Genomic DNA, 26078 nt, shown 5'->3' with positions numbered 1-26078 from the left:
AAAATCTCCCAGAGCAAAATCTGGTTCTTGAGGGCTTGGGAAGAGGTGCTGAGCAACAGGGATGAGGGTCTTCATTGGCAGTTGCTTTTCTAAGGAGTTTCCCAAACAGTCGTCAGCATATAAGGGACCAAACATCCGTGGGGCAGACAGGTCTGTGGGGCAGGAGCCCCCAGAGCAGCCCCAGGTGGGAGAGCTGTGCTGCAGGAGGGAGCTCGCCTGCCACTGCCCCAGATCTCCCCTCCAGGTGGGTGTCTCAGATCTCCTGGACCCTTTTGGGACTCTCCGCTCGTGGTGTCCCATGGAAATGCAGTGCCATCAGGTGGGGTTTGCGGCACACAGAGGCCCAGAGCAGCTGCAGGGGGCACTTGAGGGTCACAAACTGGGATGCTGAACATAGCAAGGGTGGATTTAAATAACCATTTTCCTGCCCCTTCGCGGGTGGTGGTTCCAGGCCCAAGCCACCCTTACACTGGCCACATGATGGGCAACCTGCGCATCTGTGGGGTGGGATGCAGGTGATATGTGAAGCACATCCTGCTCCCAGCTGCTCCAAGGAGCATTCTAGCACAGAGCAGATATGCTTGTTGGTCTTGAGATGGCTCCTACAGACGTGGCTGCTCTTGAATGAGGCAAAGCCCTGCTCTCCAGGTGGGAATCTCTCTCCCTTCGGGTCACCCAAGATGCATGGACTCTAGGAGACCCTTTTCTCCCATCAAACCCAAACTTCTCCACAGCCTTCCCCTGACACCAGGCGGTCAAGTCAAGGATTTCCGTTGAGGGAGACCAAAACATGACAGAAAACCACCCGACCAGTGCAAGAAGCTCAGGGCTTGGGAGGCAGCTTGGCCCGCGGTTGTTTGCCATGGCTAATGACTCAGAGTGGTTGTGGGCTCAGGTTTTTCACATTCCTCCCTGTACACAGGGAGTATTTCCACCCACAAACTGCAGCGCACCCACGGCTCGGCACCCTTCCTCCTGAGAAAAGCCTCCAAGAAGACAAGAGCCTCAAAGCTGTCATCAACATGTGGGCAAGCCGATGAGCACTTTGCGGTGACAAAGGGCCTGTCTTCATGAGCTGGCCTGCCAAAAATGTGTCTCTCAAAATGCTGGCAATGACATATTTTTGGGAGCTGGCTGCCTCCTACTTTTCTGGAGTTAGAAAGGCTCTAAAGCCAATGATCTGTCAAAGCCTAAGGGCTATAAACATGTGGTTTTGCCACCCAAGGTCTCTCTCCTTGGCTTTTGCCTTTGCCATTCGGGGATTGGGTGTTTTCTTTTCTATTTTTTTTAAGTGTCTGTGGAAGAGGGCAGATTTCATACAGCCTATGGTTTCCTGCACCACTTGGGCCTGCGGCTACAACGCTTCTGGGCCAAGAACAATGCAAGGGCTGGGAGGCTTCGCCGTGAAGCCACAGGCTTGGGGTGCAGGAAATCTCGGTTCCTCCCCACCACAACACTGACCAGCCTCTGCCCATAATTCTTCTCTTCTGAGCCCCTGGGGGAAAAGGTCAGAGCTCTTCAGGTGGCTCTTGTCTATACTAGATTAGGAGGGCACGGCAAACCCATTTTGTGTGGTGCATCTTGTACAGCACTAAGCACAACTGAGACTGGGTTATTCCCAAGAGGTGTTCAACTAAAAGTGACAGTAATAACCCCTTTTTTTAGAGAGGGGGACATTTTTGGTTATCAGACCGCCAAGGCTCTCCTTTAGCAGCCCAGCTCTAAACCCCCTCAGATGACATACTCCTCATACGGAGGTTGGTGTCAGGCTTTGATTATTATTTAATGTCTCTTAAAGTAATGCAACCATAGCAAAACCCATCAAAGCCATTTTTCCCCCCCAGGTGCTGACTGGGACCCCAAGATTTCCCTTCCTCTTCCATTTTGGGCTCTCTGAGGCATAAAAGCTGCTCCATGGTGTAATAGCTGGGATTGGACTCTGCTTGCCACTCGCTGCTCGAGATTTTGGCTTCTTCTCTCATCCCCAGTAGACAGAGGGATTAATTTACTCTTCCTTTTTCAGCAAACTTTGACATGAAGCAGCTACTGCCGCTCCTTTTGCTTCCTCTTCTCTAGAGTCCTTGCAAAGATTGCACAAGCAGGGCTGTCTTTTATTAGGCTTCTGATCATTCTCAGCATTTTTCCTGATTTATCCTCCAGATTGGTCTTGAACGAGGTGCTCAAAAGCAGACGCACAGGTGGGACCTGTCTACGATAAAGGCTGAGGTATCAAAGACTCCCGTTATAATCAAAGGTGAGGAAGAGACACCTGCAGAGGGTGAATCACCGGAGATCAGTACCCGAGATAGAGCAGATGAATTGTCCTCTGCATGTGCGTACTTCTCCCCACGGCCTATGTCAGGAACCAGGTGGAATCTGCTTACATTTAGATGTCGCAGGATTTCAATTGGGCATGGGATGGCATGGGCTGAGGTGGCATTTCATGCTGCTTGAAGGGGGGTGTGTCACTTTGCCCTTCTCATTATGCATTCGTGTTGGAAGCTGGTGTGAACACATATGACAGTCTGGCATTGCTCAGATACAGTGGCAGGGAGCAAACAGGGTTGGGCTTCCCTTTTTAAATATTTTTTGATTTTTTTTTCTTTTTCTGTTAATTTTATTTTTTTTCTTCTTCTTTTTTTTCCCTTTTTTCTTTTTTTTCCAGAGAGCACTGGTTTGATTCCAGGACATTTTTTGAATAGCTTTCATAATTAGCAGGAGGTGGGGCAGGGAAAAGATCTGCTCTGGAGCTAAGCTGGGATATACAGGCTTAATTCACCACTCCAAGGGGAGCTTGGTGATGCAAACCGGCAGCAAAGGCATCGAGCTGAGCGGTTGCAGTCCTGCCTTCTCTGGGGCACGCAGAAACATCGGGGTGACTCAGAAAGCCACTGTAGCTGCTGCTGGGAGAGGAGCTAGTCTGAGCCCGTCGCTGCACGTGAGAGTGGGCAAGGGTGTGCAGGCAGGGTTAGGATCGACATGGCAGAGGCAGGGAAGAGACCTGCGGTTTCTTGGCAAGAAATTAGCTTTGGAAACAGCAGTGTTGCTCGCCGTGGCCTTGGCAGCATGAAAGGAGGGGAGGAGGAAGATGGTCGGGGACCATCCATCCATTGCCATCTTCATTCTCCAGGTGTAGAGTCCAGTGTTACCTGGGCAGGGAGCAGGGCTGGGGCAGGAATGGGTCTGGCTCATGCACAAGTGGGTGAACTCTGGCTCGTTGAGTTGGGGTCCCTCCATGTCATGGACCAGCCCAGCCTGTCCTGAATGGCACAAGACATCTGCACAAGACCTGATCTGTGAGAGGTCTCAGATAGCCTGGGGCATCTGAAAGAACTTCAGACACCCATGTGTGGGCAACCCAGCTGAGTCTTTGAACACTCATCTGATGTAGTCTTAGAAGATGACAGGGAAGATGTCCCGATGCAAACTGCCCTCACCAGGCTTCCTATGTCAGCCGTGCAGGGGACCGTATGCTCCCCAGCCATCATGGTGGCATGTTGGTCTCCATCTCAACAACAGCAAGACACAGAAAGGCAGATTCCTCATGGGATTCAAACACTGGCATTCATGGAGGTGGTGCATGGAGCAGGTGCCCTGATCGCCATCTGTTCAAGCCCCAGTGCCACCAAGTGCCACCTCAGTCTCTGCATCTGCTGGCCTGGGAGCAAACACAAAATGCTTGTGAGCTGCACCTTCCTCATTGCCCCAGGTCTCAAACAGCCCCTCAAAGCATTGCAACATGGCAAGGAGGAGGAAGAACCCAGCCAAGACCTCAGCTATGGGCACCTGAGAGCAGTTTTCAAGAGCAAAGTGAGCCTCAGGGCTGCATTGGCTCCTGTCGAATCTCCCCTTGTCCTCTCAGGTAAGACTATCTCATCTATCAACAGCCATGAAAGCCTTTTTACTCAACAGGGAGACTGATACCTCCAAAAAGCCTCCTCCTACCCTGATTTTGCTATTTTAGGTGGATCAGATGGACCCTACAAGGTGCCCATTTCTCTCCACTGGCTCCAAAAGAAGGCTGGGCAAGTTCATGCTACAAGGCTAGGGTGAAACATCTCCTGGCCTCCACACCAGGGCCAAAACGTTGCTCTCTCCCTTCAAGCCCTTTTTGGGGTGGACGTAGGGTTAGGAGGTGCCCTGGAGAGGTAGAGGTTGGGTTGGAGAAGGCCACTCTTGGCACCAACAGCCTTGCTTGCCTTCTCCCTGCAGCTCTTGCTGTGCAGAGACGTGCACCTGAAGAGGTCACGAGTTGAGAGGAGCCGTCTTGGCGGTTCGGTTGGCGGAGGAAGCAGGGAGGAGGCAAGGGGGTGGATTTGTTCTAGGCAAGGAGACAACCAGGCAAAAGAGTCATGAGTTCTTGGCTATGGAGGGGCCCATTCCTTGGAGAGAAAATTACTGGCAAATGGCTGAAACATTGAGTGTTTCTCCCCAGCCCTTCCCTTGCTGAGAGCAATATGAAGGCAATTATTAGAGCTACTTCTGAAAGGAAAAGGGGGAGGGAGAGGAGGGGAAAGGGAAAAAAAAAAAAAGTGAACAACCTGGAGAGCTGAAGGCTGCCTGGATGTGGGTTTTCAACAAGACTGCTTGGCACATCTGTTTGCCTAACCCAATGCATCACACAGCCTCCGAAAGCTATAATCAGGCAATTTCAGGGTGTGGAGCTGGGCACTAAATAAGTACTGAGATAAGTGCATGCATTGTTCACACGCCAAGAGTCAGAGAAGTGCAGACGGAGAGACCTGTGTTGGCCCAAGCCATGAAATCACAAAAGCCTTGGGGGCCTGGGGATGGTGGGGACGGTCCTGGGACCAGGAGCCGGTTGTCTCGCAGGGAAGTGCCCACGGGGAAAAGGATGAGCATGAAAAAAAAAAAAAAAAAAAAAAAAAAAAGGAGGAGAAAGCAGCCCGGCTTCTGCTTCTCCACACCTCCCCACACCAAAAAAACCCTCGGTGTAAGTGTCAATGGCGTCATCGTGGAAAGGTGGTGCTTGTCACAAATAAATCAGCCCTTGCCTTTTAGCTGTGATGATAATTATATGGTGTCTTAAGTATCTGTACAAACTGTCAGGGGAAATATATGGTGAGTAAAGAAACTTGGAGCTTGCTAGCAGGGAAATGTTAAGGTGTCTCAGCTTAGCTGCTACAAAGGAACCTTGTCTGGATTTATTTGAGGGGGGGGAATGATGAAAGGTTGGATTCATGTCCTTTCTTGTCCGTCAGGAGACATTTAATGTGGTTGTATAACCCTAATGGTTTTTTTAAAAGAAAAATTAGAGAATCAGAGGTTTGGGAACAAACATGGTCCGAGGGGGAGGGAGGTCAGAGGCCAGACCCTGGGCACCTTCTGCAGTGGCAGAGATGGTCCTCGTGGGCAGGACAGCAGGGTGGTGGCACCCCAAGTGTTGCTGGTCAGCAAATGCAAGCCCAGCAGGGGCAGACAGGGCCAGGAGTGATGCTAATTCAGGATCAAACCCCACGGGGCAAATGCATGAGTGAGCGGCAGTGCAGGACTTTCACCCGCGGGTGCAGATATCATCTGGGGTTTAGGAAATCCCCAGACCGTGGATGATCACAGGTGACTTTGTCCGCAGCCTGCCCACCATCAGAGCCCACCGCTGTGAGCTGGCAGCAGCCCAGCTCAGAAAATACCACCAAGTGACCCCGGCACTGAGAACAGCCCCAGCCTTGCGGTGCGGCCGGCTCAGGCCATGCTGGGCACCTATGGCAGGATGCAGCCTTGTTGAGGTGGCACCCCCACATCTGGCTGGGTTTTTCCAAGGGTGCCCATCACCGTGGCCTCCAGGCACCTGGTAGCCGGGCTGGGCATGTTGCATCCATAGCTGTCACAATGAGAGGAGAAGCTGCAGAGACACCGAAAAGGGGTTGTGCTCTGATTTTTCTCCACCCAAACACAACCAGTAACACTGTGCAAATCAGGATTGTCCCAAAAGGTTCCATTTTGCCCCAAACCGCTCCTGTTCTCCCGCATTTCCTTTCCTCCTACGGCTCCTAGTTTTGGTGAGTCCAGGACCTGCCCCACACACAGGTTGGGTTTGGGCACAGATATTTTGGTTCCAGGCGTGGCTTGCTTACACAAACGATAATTACACCAGCAAAACCCTCACGGGGGACACTGTTACAGCGGCTCCGAGGTGCCCAAGGCAAGTATGGAGATAACAGCTCCTCAGCACACCACGTCTACGCCAGCACCTTCAGGAGAAGGCATCAGCGCCACCATCCCAGTGTTGCAGGCAGGGAAACTGAGGCACAGGGCCATGGCTTGCTCAAGGCCAGCCGCAGCCAGGGCCAGCCTTGCCCCTCACCGCTGCTGCGTTTCGCATTCCTCCCTCTCCTTGGCAGCCCACGGCCAGGAGCTTCTCTCACAATATCCTATGTGCGGGCTGCTGGGTTATTAAGCGGAGCCAGGGCTCAGTGTCAGGAGCGATGCTGCAAGCTCGCACACGCTGGGGCTGGGTTAATCCCCGCCGGTACGACTGCAGCCAGGCAGGGCGGCTCTGTGCTGCAGCAGGGTCCAAAATGCAGGGGGTCTGGGGTATCCCAAAAACGGGGGAAGTGGGGGTCTGCAGGGTGTTTTCCCATGCTGTACAGTGCAGTGGGTTTGCGGGTCAGCAGAGATGGGGCATGGCAGCCCTGTCCCAGTCCCTGACCCCATCCCAGCAGCTCTTGAGGGCTCGGAGGAAGGGGTTACTTATCCAGACAGAAGGGCAGTTTACAGACTAGATGGTACAGAGCATCTCCCCTTGTCAGCACTGCCCTGGAGAGGGCCGCATCCTGCTCCAGGGGCTACATCCCACCCCATCCCTCTAGGTCCCCACAGGGAGACACCAACCAACCCCCCCCACCCCACCCCAGCATCACCATCTCCCACACTGGCCCTGCTGTCCTATAAAGCATCCCTGCCCCAACCCTCCAGCTAATCCCCCTCTGCCAGCTGTTTTCCTGACCAATCCCACGCTGCCACCTGGCTCTGCCTCCAGCCGATCCTGTGCTGCCACCCATGTTCCCAGCCAATCCCGAGCTTCCCCCCCCCTCACTTCCCAGGGGTATATAAAGCCCCAGCAGCCGCTGCCCCAGAGGCTTTGTGTGGGCTGTGGTGTCCTTTTCTTTTTCAGGTAAAAGGTTTTGGTTTTGTGGTTGTTTTTTTTTGTTTGTTTTGGTTTTTTTGTTAATTTTTTTTTTTAATTTTTTTGCTAGCAAGGCCACCCCAGAGCACCCAAACCTGTCCCCCATTTGGGGAAAAGGGGGTCCCTGAACCCTGTGAGGCCTCCTCCCTGCCTCTGATGGCTTCAGTGCCACCTGAGCTTCTCAGGGCCTGGTGCTAATTGCCTTTCAGAGTTAAGATAGACATGGGGGGGTCTCATTAACCCCTGCCCAGTGTCACTGCTCTGCCAATGTGTTTCATGAAGCTGCAATTAAAACAAAGCCCATTTGCATGCTGAGCTGCAGGTAATGAGCTCTTCAGGAGCGAGCCAGCATCTCATTTTTTAATTTTATATTTCCGCCCCCTGCCTCCTATTTCTCCTCAATTCTCCCCAGTTCCTTTGCTTGTTTATTTATTGGCCTTTTATTGCAAAGGATATTTGCATGGAAACTGTTTCCTGCTGTTCCCTTCCCACTCCAACCCATCATCCTTGGGTTGTGACATTATAGTTTCCATGGCAACGTGTTGAGATGCCACAGAGGACTGTGCTGCCTTCAGGTGGGGAGACAGGCAGATGGAGCTGGTGAGAAACAAAGAAGGGAGGGATGGAAACACCCGGGTTTGTGCGGCTGTAGTGGTCCAGGGCTGTGCCGCAAAGCCGGGGTGTGAGAGCGGGAGATGCTGGATTTGGGGGTTTGCTGCAGAGCTGTGTGAGTATAAACTGTGGGGCTGAAGGTGTCCGAAAACTGCTCAGCTCTGTTTAAAGAAAGGGCTGGGGCATGATGGGGAGAGCAAAAGGTACGAGGTGGTTTTCCACCTGCATCCCAGATCACCCCATTTCACCCAGGGATGGCTGAGACTCGGGTGGGTTCATGCATCTTCAAGAAAAAGCCTTGGCATCTCCATCTGAGGGCACTGGGAGGTGCAGCACCGCTCCCCGTAGGCAGCCCTCTCGGCCTGTTCCCCCAGCCCCCTAAAGCCTTGTTGTCCTCCAGATCTGCCCGATTTCCAGCCCAGGCCACTGGCTGGTGTTGTGCCTTCCTCTCCTGGGCTCCAGGCGGGGATGTCTGGAAATTGTTAATCCCAAGAATGCCGCCGGGTTTCTGGCGCAATGGGAAGGAGATGGGGTTGGTATATAAAACCTGAGCAGCCTGAAAGCGAGTGGTTTGTGAGCTCGCTCCTCCTCACCTTGGCCTCTTCGGCAGAGGTCGGGCTCTCTGCTTTCCTGAGTCTGTCCTGATGGCCACTGCATCTCCAGGTGTTTGTCATCCTGGTGGGACTCCTTGGTTAGATGCGTGCCCACCTGTAGCCCCATCATCCAGCGGAGACGTGGCCCTTGGTGTGGCCCCATTGGGTCCAAGTTCTCTCTCTGATGTGGGAGAGGAAGAGATGAGAGATGTCTTTGCAGAGATCTGATTGCTTGGCTTCCCTTGGCCCCTGAAAGTGACCCTCCCTTGGATCCAAAAACCTTGACGTGCTGATTTCAAGGGGATGCTGTGAAGTTCATGTTTCACTGTGCAGGACAAAACCTGCCCCTGTAAAGGGTGGGATGGGTTGCATTAGGCAGAACCCCCAAAAGTGCTCATTTCTCACATGTTTCATGCACTTGGGCAGCTGGGGAGAGCAGGGGACATCCTGGCATCTCCTCTTCACACATGGCTGAGCCGTGCACCCAACCTCCCGTAGACATCAGCAAGTCCACACGGCTGAGGCAGGGGTGGCACCTCTGGGAGAAGAGACATTGTGGGACATCTCCACTCATTGAATGGTTTAGCAAAGGTGAAATCAGACCACGTCCAAGCGAACTCTTCCTCCAGACCTTCCCAAAATGGATGCTGGAGCCTTTGGAGAGCTGCCGGCATCTCCCCTGTGCCATGAACCCGTGTGCTGGCTGGCTCTCACCTCATTTTTGGATCACATTTTGAGCAGAACTTAACCTCTCCCTTTTCCAGGACCAGCCTTTGGTACCTCTGCGCCGTCTTTTGTTGTATTTTTATTTTTATTTCTTTCCCAGTCTATAAAATGGCAGTAATAGGTGCTGCAAATCAAGGGTGTCTGGATGCTAAACACACTGCCACCCGCCGATGGGCTCTTTGTGACCCCAGCGCAGCGATGCTGATTTTTTTTTTTTTTTTTTCCCACAGAAAAGAGCTTGGAAAAGATAATTTCTCTGCAAAACTAAACCATGACTTCCTGCAACAAAGGAGGGAGCTATTACTGCAAAAAAAAAAAACCCTGCTGACTGCAACCAGGACACATCTTTGCAGTATATTACTGCTTATTGGAATATTCCCTGCATCTACTTTACCATATGTTTGTCCTCCCTCATTTTATGTTGTGCTGCTTTGCTAAATTACATGTTCAAAGCCATCCAAAGTAGGCAGGAGGAGAGGGGAGACTGGAAACACACCGAGGGCTTTTCCTTTTACAAAACCATCTCCAAAAACAAGGTACGGCACTACGCTTGCAGCCAAAGCCAACCCGAATTTCCTTGTCAATTAGATTTGGAAGGGAAAAAACCCAAGCGCGATGGCTGCATCTTCCATTTTTGATTCCCCTTGTAAGTCACAGTGGAACAATCGGCCGCTCTGTTCGTGCTACTCTCTATTCATACGGTAATTAGAAAGCTAGGAATGACAGGCCGTTTAATGACGGCTGTAATATGTACCTGCATCTCGCACAACAGCTGGTGCACTGGAGAAAATGCAGCCATGTTTCTTTGAGATGGGCTAATAGGAAAATCTTGAGCTAACAAGGAAATAAATCTCCCCAAGGCTAAACTTCACAGAAAATGGTTTCGTGTGCAGAGAAAGGAATTTTAAACAAGTCGGGCCAAATTCAGCTTGGCTGGAGCTGAACCGACGCTGCTGCGGGTGCCTGCAGCCTGCTGCCAGTGTAACGGAGCTCAGTACCTGCGCCTCGGCGGGGGCTTTTTTGCTGTTTATGCTGATATAAATCAGGGCTGACACGTCCTGAGCCACTGGGTTTACACCGGGCTGTAAAAGCCATGGCTGGGCAGATGCAAAAGGACGCGGTGGTCGGGGCTGGGGGCTGCTCCCCAGGGCCGGTGGACGCCATGAGCTGCCCGTTCTTGGCATGAGCCGGCAGCAGGGGCGAGGGCAAGGCTGCGGCGAAGGGCCCTGTGTCAGGGGGGACGCAGTGAGACCCTGCCGGGGTATTGCAGGGAATGAAGGGTATTAGGAGGGATCAAGCACCTTGGCTGGAGGTGCTGATGCCATGTGCCATGTCCAAGCTCAGGCTCCGATTCTTCAGGCTCCAAGAGGCGAAAGGCACCAGGATGGGGTCAAAGACTAAAACAAGAAACTTTTGCGTAGCCCCAGGTGATGCAGTGGGCCATCTGGAGAAAGATCTGCAGGGAAAGCAGTGCTTTAGCCACTTGACTGTGCTCCCTGTCTGCATGGGGTGGATGGATCCCTGTCAGAGCATGGGGTGAACCCTCTCCCTTGGGGATCACGTCTGACTTTGAAAGGGGATGCGATTTCCCCGGGGTGTTTTCCTGGTGAGTAGTCACCTCCCCAGGGTCTTCTTTCCCCTCTAGATCCATCCAGCATCTACTACACGTCTTCTGCTTTGCTCTGCTGGGTCTGCCAGACCTGGTTGCCCTTGTGTTTTTGTGATGTCTCCTTGGGTGCTGGCAGCTGGGAAGAAAGAAGAACCTGAGTTCTCCCAGCATCCAGCAACTGCCCCAAAGCTCCTCTCACCTGATGTGGCCACCAAAGCGGGGCTGGTTTCAGTGTGCTCAAGGGCATCGCCTTGCACAGCACCCCATCCAAGGGGGACCACCCCAAACTGCACCCATCAGCCAGACCTTTAGGTGCCCAACAGGAGCAAGCTGAGGTCGCAGCTCCTCCACCTCATGGTCCACAGCCAGGAAAGGGAGCAGGATGGGACCGGGACACCCGCTCTGCCATGAATTACAGCCGCAGGGCTGCTGAGTCCCAGCCCAGTGAGGACCTGCCGGTGCCTCTCGGCGTGGCGATGATTTGCAGCTCGGCCCAGCCCAGCTCGCTGCGTGCCTTCTCCAAACGAATCCGTCTGAACCGGCTCAAGTTCTCCCCAGCACTAATTGATTTCTGCTTGCAGCCAGCTCCCTTTCAGCCCCCTGCTAGTCTCCAGCCCTCAGGAACCCGGAGATAAAGCCCCAGGGTCTCAGTTTCCTGTAGTCAACCTCCAAACATCTGATCAAGTGTCTTAAGTTGTGTGGATTTCTCTTTTTTTTCTTCCCCTTTCTCAGGCATCCCCAGGGCAGTTCCCAGAACCATTCCTCATTTCTTCCAGCCATCTGCTCTGACCCACGGCGAGAACAGTCTCCCTTCCTCCCCAACTCCCCTTAAAAACCACATTAATCCAACCCGGTTGGGTCGCACATGGGTTTTGCAAGGGACGTGGGAAAAAGCTCCTCGGCAGGAGAGGATCTCAAAGGAAACCCGGAGCAAGCAGAAAGCTTTTGGGGAGTGCTGGATGGGGGAGAGGGTGAGCTCGGTAGCATCCGTGGTGTCATGAAACAGGGTGTCTTGGGGGGCCAGCCCCAACCGTTGTCAGCCCATAAAAAGGAATCCTGCAAACAACTTCTCAGTGTCCTTCCAATGGAGCTGCTGCTCTGCTTCGTCCCTCCTCGGGCTGTAATTTAAGGGCTCAGAGGGGGTGTGCGTCCCTTCCTGGAACCGCTGGCGCTCCGCATGCTGTGAATAATATTCCGCTTTTTCCATCTGTGACTAGATTTACGACCCGGCAGCACCGTTCAGATCTAGGTCTGATTTCGACGGTCGATGCTGGAATGTGATATTTTCCTAAATGTCCCTGTAGTGCCATGAAATCCAGTTATAAAGAAAACAAGGACATGTTTTAACAATAAAACCAATGTGCATGATCTAATTAAATGGCATAATAAAATTAGGAAATAAATGCACAAAGCATGAAAACCTGTTCCTTGAAAAGTGAATCAAATTGGCTACTAAAATGAGTGTTTATTCCTTGTGAAGGAAGCTGGAAGATCTTGTCCTCCTTCTCCTGGAAGAGATCTCCAAGCTGATTCCAGGTTTTGGGAAGGTTTAGCCACTGAGGGTTGTTTTTCTCCGAGAGCTGGACAAAGCCAGAGGCAGCTAGGAAACGGGGAAAAAGGAAAGAAATGTTTGCCTAGTGGATGCATTTACCTGCTGGAAAACCCATCCCATGAGCAAGATTAATAAATATGCTGCAAAGGAGCCCAAGATGCCAAAGCTGGGGGGCGAACTTCAGTGCTGGTGTTAACTTCCGTGAGAGCCAGAAACGTGGCTGGGAGACAATAACCCCCCTGTACAGAGCTGTGTTGGCAAAAAAAGGGGCAGATTTGGTTGCCCAACTCTTAAGCTCTTCTGAAGTGCGAATAACATTAATTTCTTCTTATTCATAGGCTCTTCGTGCCCTTCAGCAGTGGGTTCATGGGCTGGAGCAGGGGAAACTGAGGCACAGGCATTGGAACCAGGAGCCAGGGGCTGTTCCCAGCCCATGGCCATGAGCAATGCCAGTTCTGTGCGTGCAAAGCGGAGATGGTAGAGGAGGAGGAGGTGAGTTTGACTCACCGGCTTAGAGCCTCAGATCCTGCTGTGCTGGCAAGGGCAGAGGGAGCGAGGCCAAAGCTGGAGCCCTGGTTTTGCAGCCAGCACCGGGCACAGAGAAGAGCCGGGCTCTGGCCGGGGGTCTGATGTGAAATTCTGGCAGCCCCGGGATACTTGGGCTGTGCTGGAGGCTCCTGGGGTGGAATTCGCAGGGGTTTTTCATGCTTTAATTTTGCATAACTTTGAAAATTGAGCCTGGAGCTTGCAAACCTCAGCGTTTCAAAGTGGAGATCTCCAACATTTGCAATTACCCCAGCTATCATGCATGGTCTGAGTTAGGCTGGTGCCAGCAACCAAGAGGTTTGGGGGTGGGGGCTGAGATCCACCTGAGAGTGCCCAGCTCTTCTCTCCCGCTCTCCTGGCTGTGCCTCGCAACACCAGTAGAAAATTCCCTTTTCCTTTTCTGCTTGGCACCGTGATCCATCCTTCATCAAGCTCATCCATCAATTAGCTTGGCGCGCTCTCCCTCACAACTGTCTGTGTCATCTCATGTACCCCCATGGTGTTAAATAATTAAACCATAGCACGTTGTAAAAGAGAAAAAAACAGTGATCTGTCTTACAGCTGCAGAATAAAATCATTTGGCACCAATGCCGAGATCAGATATCGTTCTGGCAGGCAACGGTGCCAAAGCTGGGCGCGGATTGTGGCTGGTGGCTCGGCAGATCTGTGGGATTTCGGATGACCCTGGTGCTGGATTTGGCCCCCACAGTAGAAGGAAAAGTTCTCCGACTCTGCCATGGTGGAAGGGGTTTTATTCAGGGGATGGAAAAACATATTCAAAAATAATTATTGCCCAACATCAGGCGATATTGTGAACTCATAACTCAGCGTGGGAAAGCGGAGTGGTTGGGTTATTGCTTTAATCAGCGTTGCAGGGTGTCGATAAGGATGTGGGGTCTTATTTATTGTGTAGGTGAGAGCATGTTTCGGCTCCGTGCCAGATCCTGCAAAGCTCCTGGCAGGGACAGAGCTCCACGTGCCTTCGCGGCAAGAGGCTAAGCAGCGTCTCCGAGCCCACGGGAGATGTATGGCCACATCAAACACTGCCGTGGCTGGAGCAGGGGACACAAGATGGGTAAAAACCTCAAGACTTTGGGATTTTTCTTTTTGCTTTGCAGTTTTGCCCACTAGAAACTTACTGATTTATTCTTGGCCCCCATTTTTCACGCTTAAGGGCATGACACACATTATCATTCACCACCTTCGTTTACATGTAGCAAACATAGGTCAATTTATTTCTAAATCCCCTTTTTTATGGCTCTATTGAACTATTTGCCACATTATTTATACGTTAATGCGATGAATCCCTCTGGATATCACACTGTCTAATAAATAACGCGACAAATCATTAAGCAGGGTGATAAAATCAAGCCATTTAAAAATACATCAACCTGTGTTGCTTTCGTGTAAAATAAGCTCCAGGGGCCCATCAGCGCGAGAGAGGAGGCGAGAGACACACGCACATGTGCGCACACACAGAAAAAAAGGCAAAACACCTGCTTTTACCGAATACCCTGGAAAATCAGGACCTGGTGGTTTTGGGGCTTGGTGGTTTTTTTATGTAGGTGATGAGGCTGGAAGGGGAGGATGAAGTGAAAGGGCGGGGTGATGTGGGGTTGCACCGGGGGATGGCTGGCTGGTTGTGGGTGCAAAGTTGAAGGCAGCCGGGCAAAACTTGCCCCCAAAGCCATGCGAGACCCAAATCCCATGGTCGGCAGAATGGCGCATGTGGGCATGGCCCGGCTTGGCCGTCGGCATCCTCCTGAAACAGTCACGTAGGTAATGCAGGCAAAGCCGGCTTGCTGCAACATGCCGAGGCATTCGCAGCTCCCGGCTTTGGGTGAGGAAAGGGGCTGGGTGGGAGAGGAGACCCGCGGCCCTGGCACCGCGTCTGGGATTTTCCGGAGGAGCTGTGGCCATGGGATCCCCAGTCCCGGGCAGCCGCGCAATGTGTGCAGCGGTGAGCGCAGAGGAGAGGTGGCATCTCATTCACCATCTACTCAAGCAACCGTGAGGTGGATGAGATAGTAGGTGCTTTTGCAATCATGTCCCTGATAGTGCCCCAGATCTTTCCAAGGATGAGGGAGGTGGACAAGGCCAGCAGAAAGGCAGTGTCACAGCAACGACAGCTCGCCTCTCCTTGCCTTCATCATCTGCCTCTCCATGTCCCTACAAACAGCTCTGCTTCCGCAGAGGCTCCATCCTCCCCATCAAACAGATCCGCCAGCTCCCTGTGGATCCCAGGTTGGAGGTGTCTTTGCTGGGCACCATCTCACCCAAGCCCAGGGAGAAAACCCGCATAACTCGCCTGCTCACTGCTGCAGAGCCATCACTTGCCTCTGGCACTTACAAATGATGTAATCCACTTTATTTGTGTGACAACAAAACGGTTATTATAGTAATAAGTATAATTAGCACAAGACAATTACCATAATAATACATTTCCCTTGTTCCAGAGGTACTTTTCAAAACCAGATTTTGAAGAAATAAACAAAAAATGCTCAGGAAGGCGCAGCAATAAGGTATTTTGTTTTGGTGATATGTGGAGAACAAAAAGCAGCTTCTGCCAGAGGCAAGTGTGGACTTGGAGGTCATCAGGTTGCCCGTCACTTGGAGCTCGGGTAAAACATCCCAAAGATCTTCTCCAAGCAGGTGATGCAGCTGGGGAGAAATGGGAAATACATGGGATAACCTGGGAAGAGAGCTCCAGCATCATATCCTGATGGATTCAGCCCATCAAGCTGTGGATGCCCCTTGGATGTGCCACGTGTGGGTGATGGGCCTCCAAAAGACCCTGGTTTGGTGGCCACTGTGGGAGAACATTCCCTGAAAACATGTTCAGCGCTGTCGATTTTGAGGATGCTACAGAGAAGTGGAGCTTGAGGAACTGCCAGCTGCAGCCAGGACTTAGGGCAAGATAATTACATTTAAAAAATGTTTTTTTTTAATTTTGAAAACACACCCTGTGCATCCATCTGCAGAGCAGGGAAGCTTTTCCAGGGAGCTTGGGTCTGGAGGTGCTTCAGAGCTGGGAGCTGAACATCACACGAAGGGCTTGGCCACTCCGTTGGGGTCTTTAGGCAGGTTTTTAAACCCCGAGTAGTTAAAAAAAATCTGGGAGATGTGTTGCTGCTGTGACACCCTTGTCCCCAACAATGATGGGACGTTTCTGGCTTCAGTCGGGACAAAAAATGTCAGCTTCGCTGGACCTCGTGTCCCTCCACTGAGCTGAATGGGAAATGGAGAAGCTGTGGGAGCGAGCGGGTCCCCTGCTAGCCCACCCACCACTACCCACCCCAAAAACCCCTCCTCTGCTCAGTCCCCGATGTCCCTGTGTCTCTCCCTGGTGTGGAATCTCTGATGGCTTGTAGGGTTGTGCAGCTTTTCCTTTGGTCAGAGAGGTCACGTCCATGGAGATGGGTCAGCAAAGGGTAATTTTCTCACCCAAAATGAATTTTGAAAAAGCATTCAGCTGGAGCTGTGGGCACAGCAGAGGCAGGTGCCAAGGATGATGGACAACAAACCTCTTAATGCTGCCTCTTCTTGCCACCGTGTGGGCAGCATCTCCCCAGCCACCGTGCTCAAAACCCAGTCCCAAGCCCAGCCTCCTTCGCTGCTTCGCCGCTCCCACCTTTTCCCCTCAGATCACCCAGCGTCGCGTTGGCATGATGCCCCTTCCAGAGCAGCACTCGGTGTTTTGGGGCAGGATCTGGGGATTTTGGGTGGAGGCAGCTGCGCTGGAGCTGCCTGGCACTGACTGGCCACTGGCCCAAGGGCTGAATCACCTTTTACTTGGTCTCCTGGCCAAAAGGGACAGGTTTTCCACCCAGCCCACAGAAGAAGCTGCTGCCGCTTCAGGAATGTGTTTGACCACCAGTCAGTGAAACCATCCTGAATTTCCCGAGCCATTACATACATTTTTGCATTTAACCCCTTCCAGCTTGTCCCAGAGATGGGCTCTGCGGGACAGCATCGCTTGCTCATCTCCTTCCATGAGCTCTGCAGGTTGAGCTCTTTCCCAGAGACATTTTCTCTTCCTGCCTTTGAAGCAGGCGGCGTCTCCTGACCGTGCAGAAAGCCTTGAGTGTAAACACAAGCCTGGCCTTGGTATTTTTAAAAGATGCTTTGAAAAATTCACTTTAGGACTATTATTCCCGCAGCCTTATTATTTTCAGATGCAAAAAGCGAGCTGTTTGGCAGCCGGCAGCCGGAGTTAATACGATGCAAATGCGGCGAATCCACCGCAGCTGAACTCCTTACATCCTGGAGTAAGGCTGCGCCCTTGATTCCTTGACAATGGCTCTTTGGAAAGACACCAAAACATCTTCTGCAAAGGATTTTCTCTTCTCAAGTCTGGTTCAACCAAAAGTTTATTAGTGGAAAGGGGGTAATGAAAATAACGTGAGCTGGCATCGTAAACACGCACACTCAGTCAGAGGAGTCGAACGCAGTTTGGAACAAGCCGTGTAAGCACCATGGTATCGTATTCCTGCAATCCTCCCAGCCAGCCAAATGCCAATAATTAGCCATAAATAATACCTAGGCTCCTCACAGCAGGTTAATCCACTATAAACATGAACCAAGCTGGAGAAATAACCCGAGGATGGAAAACAGCCTGGTAGCCAAGTGAAAAGTTTTGCGCAGACGGAGCCATTGCCAGATTTTGAGTTGCTGGATATAAACAGTTTCTTGGCTTGTCCCACGGCTGCTTGGCCACCGAGCATCCCTGTCTCCGTGGGGGGTTTGGCTGCTCCGTGCTGCAGCAGGGACACCCGGCGGCTGCGGTCCTTCCTCGCTATGCTCCTGAAGTCCCGGCAGGATGCAGGTGGGCTTTGCTGTGCCCATGAGGGTGGGCGCCCGGGGGCTGCTGGGGACCCGACTGTGAATGAGCAGCCCAAGATTCATCCAGATGGACTAAAGAGTGGAGCGGCTGGGAGGGATTTCGCCTGCCACCAGCCCCAGTTTCAGCCCGGGATGAGTTTCAGGAGACATCAAGGTCATCATCTGGTCTACAGCCCCCCAGATTATCCAGCAGCAGCAGAAAGGTGAGCCAGCCCAAATTACACCTTTTTTCATGGCTCTGCGGGGAGCTTCTGACATTGGAGACGATGAAGCCCAGCCGTGGGTCATGGCTGTGGGTGGCCAGGAGATGCCAGAGGTGCCACCAAGCCATGGAGATGGAAACTCAACCTGCCCCTCTGCCCTGGACCCTCATCTCCCACCAGCTGGGCAGGTGGGATTGGGTCACCTGGGGTGCCAGCTCACGCTTGATTCTCCTTTGCAGGAGCTGCCAAAACTTAGTCTAAATAGAGGATTGTTAAGTTGGGCAAATTCCCATCCAGGACCTCTCAGCTGCTATTTATAAAAGCTTCTGCTTTCATTAGAGCCGAGCGGGAGAGTGAGGAGGGCTCACACAGTCTTGGAGAGGCGAAGCAGAGTGGCTGGAGTGGCGTGTCTGCTTGGAAGACAGCGCTGTGTCCGTAACACTGTGCAGATGTTCAACCCAGGCAATTTAGTCATCAGTCGCTTTCATTTTCCTAATGTTTTTTTTTCTATTTTTTCCCCTTCTTCCCTTCCCATATGAATTCCACCCCCCTTTTCTTACTGAGCTACAAGCCCCACATGCGCTCTCCTCCCGCGCAGGGATAACCCCGACGATCCGTTGGGGATAACCTCCCCCAGCCCTGTCCCTGGCAGTTCCCATCGGCTGAAATCTGCCTTTAAATGTCATGGGATAGAAACAAGCCAGGACCCCAAACCCACTGGCCACAGGGGTGCCCAAGGAGCAGAACATCCTCCAAAGGTCCCTCTCAGCCACTTTGCTCCACCCCAGTCCTCCCAGCATGGGTAGGGGGCCCTGGGCTGCTCAGGGTGGGGGAGGCATTAGGGAGTCATCCTCTGCCAGCAACCAACTTTTATTTTTTAAGAGTAAAAGCTTGTATCTGTCCTGCTCAGGGCTGCTTTCCTGCTCAGATGGATTAATCTAAAGCAAAGAAAGAAATTCGTAGCAAAGATCGCCTGGGAAGGTTATAGAGAGTGGAAAAGCTCCATTGGTGTCCCTATCTACCGCAGCAAGTGGTTCTCCACGGTCAGAGAAGGGCTGTGGGGCTGGAGATGGGGGCTGAGGGGAGGAGGGTGGCTGCTGTGCAAGGACAACATGGGATGGGACATCCAAGAGGGACGCTGTTGTCCCTGAGCATCCCCATGGCCTGCAGCCATGGTGGTGGGAGGTAGCCAGGACCGCTCTGGGAAATACAGCCGTTCCTCTCCTAAAAAAAATAATATTGGGTGTCAGCCCTGATGCGAGCTGGGCAGAAGGGTGAAGAAAGACCATTTTCTGTCCCAGCATAATTCCTTCTTGTCACTCGCTGCGAGGAGCCACATTCCAGCACCACCAGCCGAAGCAAACTTTCCAAAAATATCTCTTTCACGATGAGTTACAGTTTTCGGCTTCCTCTCTTGGGGCAAAATCATTCCCTACCCCCATCCCTCCACCACAGCATCCCTTCCAGCCAGCACAGAAATGAAACACATGATATTTTGCCCCAGATCTCTCCAGCTGCAGCCAAGAAAAGACACGGCTCCGTTGGAGCCAAATGTGGCCCCTTTCCAGCTCCCATGAATGGGATATTTGGAAACCAGTTACAATTTTTTTAAGGGATTCTCAAAGAGCAGAAGGAGGGGAGGAGGGCTGCAGGGTGGTTGGTGTTTTTTGGTTTTTTTTTTTTTTTTTTTTTTTTTTTTTCCGAGAGACATCTCTGATGTCATTTATTTTAGAAGTAGAAAAAGTGAAAAGGTGAAGGGGTAAAAAATGGCTATTTATGCAATTGCTTTCTGCATGTGGGTGTGTGTGTCACCTAATAAATTCAGCCTGGAAGCTGATACCAACTGGATTACGTACCAATGCTCAGATCTGCCGAATTTCATTGAACCAGCAGGGTAAAAATTTCCCCAAAGGAGGACCCTCAACCCCTTATAGACATCAGAGAATCCACACCACAGTGTATCCTCCGCAGTCACTTACTGTGAACCCGTTGCTGCCCCATCTGCCGTTCAGGATTCTCTTTTTTCCTCTCAAGATGCCTTTTTCCAGTGGCTGAATTTCAGAGAGAATTCCCTCGCCCGATCCCCTCCGGATTAGCCCCAAATTGCTGCTTTCTTGCATAAGCCGCATACCTCAGAGATGACACCACCGCCAATTAGGGATCATGTGTTCACAATTAAGCTCATTGGTATCATTGTGAAATAAAATAAAACTAAAATATCAAGTGGAGCCCATTATATCGGCTAATTGGCTGACGGCATGGAGAGGGTGTTAAAATGGGTCTTTTAACTGTGCGTTAATCTCCCTGAAGACAAACTGTTTGTTTTCACATTTTTATGACTCTTACTCCCACACACATTGTATATTTTGACCCAGATGATGGACAGAGTTATGGGAGAGAACTGTAAAAAATAATTACAAATTATGAAAAACATATATAGCCTTTTCAGCCTGGTGGATGAGGCAGTGTGGCCGGTGTCTCGCAAAGATTTAATGCTCTTGGGCTTTATTATCTCTATCTAACCATCCATCCTTATAAAGCGATTGCAGTACAGTATGCTACTGTAATAGCCCCAAACACTACAGCTTGCAAAAGCGATAAGGCAGCTCGCGCCCGGCCAATACTCAAGCATCGTTTTATCCGTTAAGCCCATGTGAAATGGCCGATTCTCCAAGGTCAAGGCATTTGGGGCGATACCAAAGCCCCATCAATCCCCCTGACGTTAACGAGGTGGGAGATGTGGGCGCACAGCCAGGCTGCTGTTTGGCTGAGGAGGAGGAGCCGGGCTCCTTGCCGAGGAGCTGAGATGTGTCCCCATCACCCGCGGGGCTGGCACAACCCCTGCGGGGTCCCCCAGGTCACCCGATCCACCATGACAGCCTGCAGCCACCGAGTCAGCACCGTTGAGTTGATGACACTGTTGCATTTGGCGTTGGGAAGAGCAGCCAGGATCACCCAAAGGTGACCATGTGCGTGGGGCAACACAGGTGTGTAAAGAGCCTGGCCGCCCACCCGTCTTGGTCCCACCACACGTGCACCATCCCAGAGCTGCGCACATCCTCGGCAGTGGCAGAGATGCTCTGGCACCATCCAGAAACCACAACTCCACCTCCAGAGCCTGCCCAGGTGGTATTTCTGCAACAAACAATAAAAAAAGGGCACATGGGGGAAACCAATCGGTGGGGTAGCCTGGGCTGGGAGGCGCTCAGCAGCAGTCAGGATGATACCACCACCCACTCTGGCAGGTCTCTCCCACCCGATGGCCCCTCCCCCCACAGGCAGCCACGGCCAGAGAGCCAATGCGGCCGGATGCTGGCAAGGAGCTGACAACGAAATGAAAAACATCAGGTTGGAGACACTCCAGCTTCTTGACAAGGCGACTACTCACACACGGAGATGCCAGATGAGCCCCGGCCAAGAGGTGACGGCCAGCTCCCTGCAGGGACACTGCTCCACGCTGGCCCCAGCCGCAGCCGCGGGTGGAAAGCGGGGGGGGGGGGGGCTGTAAAAACACCTCTGTGCCTGGGATTTTATGACTTGCTTCCAAGAAGATTTAGGTCCTCCAGGAGGAGGTCCGGTGGCAGGCAGCAGGATGCCGGCTCCCAGTCTGCCACAGCGTGCAGGTGAGCTGGAAAACCTCCCAAATTTGGCCAATTCAAGACCAACAGTGAGGTCTGCTCCAGGCTGGAGAGAAGAGGACGTTATTAAAGCCCAAGATGCGTTGGCTGGGTCTCACATCCCTGATCTTCAGCAGTGGTTTCTAGCCCAGGGTATCCTCCAGCCTGTCTCATTGAGGAGCGAAACCAGGGCAGAGGAACACCGTGAAGGTCCTCGCACTCCCCATTGACTCTATCCCAGCTCCCGATGCTTGCATGGGATAATGAGGGTGGAAGCCCTGGGGCAAACGGACCATCTCCATCCTTGGCATCATCACCCTTGAGGTCTCCAAGCCTTGGCTGTCTCCAGTGGTCCAAGGTCAGCCAAGTCCTTCAGCGTCCCTTCCAGCCCACCGTGGCTCCCTGCAACCTCAGCTGAGCCCAGTCCCACCATGACACACCAAAGAGCCTCAACAAGAGCCCAGATTTGTCTCCTAGTTGGCGTGGAGGCACCAGACGTCCCTTTCCACCCCCTGCTACCCTGCACTGGCCTTCAGACCCTGGGACTGCTCCTCAGGCGATGCCAGAGCAGTGCAGCCACGGTGAGTGAGACCAGCCGTGCTCCTCAGCCAGCCTCTTGGCTGTCCTCAGAAACGCACAGGAAGATCTTAACTCCCCATCTCCCCTCCAGATTGCACCTGTTTAATTTGTTGCCAGATTTTGATATTGATTTATGGCACCCAGGCCCTGGATCTGGGTATTTTCAAATTGATTTGAACCTGCTTTCTATTGATTTAGCTGAAGTCAGTAGACGATCTCTTTATGTTAAGCAGCCATAAGGTGCTTTTAAATCAATGCCCCTGGCCAAGGCAGCGCTGGCACTGGCAGCTTAATAGAGAGGTATTCCCGTAAAGTGCTGGTCATCTGGAAGCCAGCGTCTGCGCCATTCCTGGGCTGGAAGCAGATGTGGTGGGATTTTATTTAAAATTCAAGACAAAGGTGGGGTTTGGAGGCCAAGTTGTGCAGGGAGGAAGGGGCTGTGGAAGCCTTTTGAATTTAAGGGAGTGAATCTGGGGGTCCAGCCCAAGCTCCGTTGCTTTGGGATGGGTAGCGGGGACCACTGTGACCACACCACCATGCTCATCGCTGGGCTGAGAGATCCCCCCACCGCATCACCCTGCATATGGAGGGATGTCCCGACTGGTAAAGCCACAATGTCCAAATGCATGGGGCAAGGAGGGAAACTGAGGCACAAGGACCAATACCCCTCATGGCCAGCCACAGCCTTCTGCAAGATGCCACCAAACATCTCCAGGAGGCAATGTGGATGGGTTATGCCTCCATCCATAAGCCCTTGCCTCCTCGCATGGGCAACCGTGGTGTCCCAGGTCCCCGATGTGCCTCCTGTGACATCCCCTTGCTCCCCCGCAGCTGGAAAACCTCGCGAAATCCTCTTCATTGTGCAGGCTTTATTGCGCTATAAAAAGGTGTGGACCTTCCAGTCCAGCCTGGCAAAGGAGGGAGAAAAAGATAAATAACACATCCCCGTAAATCACACTGAGATTAATGGAGAGAGCTGAAGATAAAGCAAATAAGAGCACGTGTAGGAGCGACAGTGCCGCGGCAGTGCTGCTGTGTCCTTCAGGGAAAGGTGGATGAGGCCGTTGGTGATGGGATGGTGCTGGCGATGGGATGCCATTGGTGATGCGATGCCATTGGTGATGCGATGCTGTTGGTGATGGGAGGTCATCAGCAATGGGATGCCATCCAGCACTGCCTGAGCTCTCACTGCTCCGTAACTCAGTTTCCCTTCTCCACCTCCATCTGCACGGGATGCTTCTGGGACTTTTCCTGCTTCCTCATCCCCTGCTGCAAGACACCAGCCCCCCCATTCCCACCCATCCCTGTGCATCCCCCAGTTCCCAACCAGAATCCAAATACCCTTTGGCTCCTTCAAAGCACCAAATCCAGCTCCAGGAGCAAAACCCCAGTAACCTGGATGCTCTGACCACTGAGCTGCACTCCCACATACGCTGAAAGATTTATCCCTGGGTAGTTGGCTGACTTTCTAATGAGAGCCAAGACGGATGCTCCACTCACCAGTTAATAGGCTGGGTCTTGGATTAGTCACACTAACTGGCATCAATGCACTGATTTTCTTTTTATTGCACATTATAACTCATGCCTGGGGAGGCGAGATAGAGAGGAGTCTCGTGGCACTGGGAAGATACGGCTCCAGCTGGATGTTCAGTGCTTGCCGCCAAGGATTTGCCACTTCCCAGCTGCCGCAGGTGGATGGCAGGGAGGGCTCGGTGCCCCAGCCAGGGACCCTCAAGGGCCATGGAAATTGGGAAATGGGGGATGAGGGGGAAGGGGAGGGTCTGGGAGGGATGCTGGGTTTGAACATCCTGTCTGAGGTGCTGTGCAGTGGCTTTGCCATCCTCTTCACCTCCTGGGGAGGTGGTACGAGGCACCGCGCTGCTGCTTGACCTCCCATTGCATCTCCTGCAGCTTCTCCTGCTGGGTCTTGCTGTTGGGCCAGACGTTTAGGGGCTGGGGGGATCCTCCATCATCTCCCACCACGAGGAGCAGCAGGATCCAGGTGCCCATGGGGCTGGGACAAGCCCTGGATCATAAACCCCCATCTCAATGGACCTGGACGTGCTGGTGGGTGGCCATTGCATCAATGCAGGGGTGCTGGGCTGCATTTTCAGCACCCATCCATGTCCAGCACCCACCCGTCTCCAGCTCATGGCTGGAGATCCCAGCTCCGCGGGGCTGGAGCAGCCCTGGCAGCCAGGCAGGAGCAGGCAGCAGCTCCGCACGCTCATGCTAAGCTGTTATCTCCCCATCTAGTGACCGCAGCACGCATAGCAAGATGCACGGGGCCGCAAATTATTTGGGATGCTCCCAAATTATTTAGGAGCCAAATAAACACCGGACGGAACAAGAGCTGCTGGAAAACACCCCTGCAAAATCAAAACCTTTCGGGTGGGGGCTTGGATGCGCCACCCCTGCGATCCACCCAAAAGCCATGCAAAGGCAAGGGGGGGGGGGTCACATCCCTTGTGTGTGCCCAGGCTGGGGGCTTGTGGGGCACCCCGAGGCATCCCCACCCTGGGAGGCCTTGAGCATGAGGCAGCTCCAACCGCAGCCGCTGCGGGGTTTTTCCTCTGCTTTCCCCACTCAGCAGCTGGCTGTGATTTACGGCTCTCGCCTAAACGCTGCCACGTGGCCAAGCTCCCGTGGGCGCCCGCCCTGAGCCCCCGAAATCCCAGCAGAGGCCGATGGGATGTGCAAGGGGGATTTTTGGCAGATTTTTGTTTGGTTTATTTTTTTTGCACCGTGCACGGTGCTTTTTTTGGCTTTAAAAAGAAAAGAAGGGAAAAATAAAAAAGCAAATATTTGCTTTGCTTGCAAGGATTATTCGGTATCTGGAGGGTGCAGCTGGGAACAAGGTGGGGATGCACCCACCGGTGCTGAGCACCCCCGGGCACCTGGTCGCACCCTGATTTTAGGCATTCTCACCCCAATTTTTCCCCTTTAGTGTGACGTGGGGATTGAGGGAGTGTTCTGGTTCTGGGTTGATTCATCACAACCCGCTATGGCACTGCTTGGGCCTGGCTTCCCCATCCCCCATCCCATCACCGGGGCATCAGGGCACCTATTTTTAACCCCCAAATCAATCCTTAACTCTCTCTTCAGACACACCCCATCCTTCCCCTTCCCTTTCTGACCCTACGGGATATTTCAAGCTTTGCACCCCAAGACATAAAGGCTCCAGCTCTCCCTGGATGCAATGTCGTTGCCAATGCTGGTGATTCACAAATCCTTTTTTTTCCAGACATTTCCATGACTTTCCCAACCTTTCCAGAGGCAAAACGCAGCCGATAATTGTTTTCATGTAAATTAGAACCAATTAAAGCAACACAGAGTTTACTGGAAGGAGAGATGGACTTTCCATGGAGCAAAACCTGTTTGGATTTCATCGCGGCATTAATTACAGGTTAACACAGGGGTGATTGCACGGCCGTGGCTTGGGTGCACATTGGCCCTTGGCAGGTTTATTTCCATCATTTTTTAATGTTTTTAGCCATTTTCATGCAAAAAAGCAAGCCACAGAACTTCCCCTGCCTACCTGATGCAAGGGGCTTCATCCTGGCTGCAAATGGGGCATAGGATGGAGGAAGGATCCAGCCCTGCTTGGGGCAGGCAGGGAAATTTGGGGCTGTCTTTTGGCAGGAATGCCAAAATTGCGGGAGCAAGGAGGGGGTAATTGTTTTCCAGCCTCTGGAGCCTCCCGAAGCCCCAAAGGGAGTCAGAACCTCACTGATGCATCCGTAAACTCCACACGCAGGGAACAAGCTACAACAAGCCGAGTCGCCCAGGCTACGGCCGCCCGCTGCGCCCAGCTTGCCCTGGCTCTGCTCGGGATGGAGAAATGTGCTCTCCACACATTTTTTTCTCAATTTTTTTTCCCCCTTTGGCATCCCCATGCAATTCTTGCAAAGGATCGCCCAGCGGCGCTTGCGGAGAGGTTGGTGCAAAGTGGGTGCAGAACCAGGGTGAGGTCTTTGCTCAGCTTTGGGTGAGAGGTTGGGTGCTCCCGCAGGGCAAGAGCAAAGCCAGGGTGGGATGTCCCGTGGTGCAAG

The 26078-nt window shown here is 52.6% G+C and overlaps 1 protein-coding gene across 2 annotated transcripts in view; it reads right to left on the bottom strand.

Annotated features, from left to right (window-relative positions):
• Window positions 1-10602: 10602 nt before the first annotated feature.
• Window positions 10603-26078, bottom strand: part of LOC308055291 (uncharacterized protein) — a 29507-nt gene continuing 14031 nt past the window's right edge. Inside the window, exons 2-3 of one of the 2 annotated variants that reach the window (XM_080369101.1) lie at window positions 19810-22934; window positions 10603-15446 (exon numbers count right to left, since the gene is read on the bottom strand). The gene's annotated coding sequence lies outside the window, so the exon portion shown is untranslated. Of the gene's footprint in view, window positions 15447-18684; window positions 22935-26078 lie in introns of those variants that run through there. The other variant, XM_080369100.1, reaches the window with a different exon arrangement.

The sequence above is a fragment of the Falco punctatus genome (assembly GCF_963210335.1).
Source record: "Falco punctatus genome assembly, chromosome: 18".
Lineage (NCBI taxonomy): Eukaryota > Metazoa > Chordata > Aves > Falconiformes > Falconidae > Falco > Falco punctatus.
This window is presented reverse-complemented; position numbering and strand designations above follow the sequence as displayed.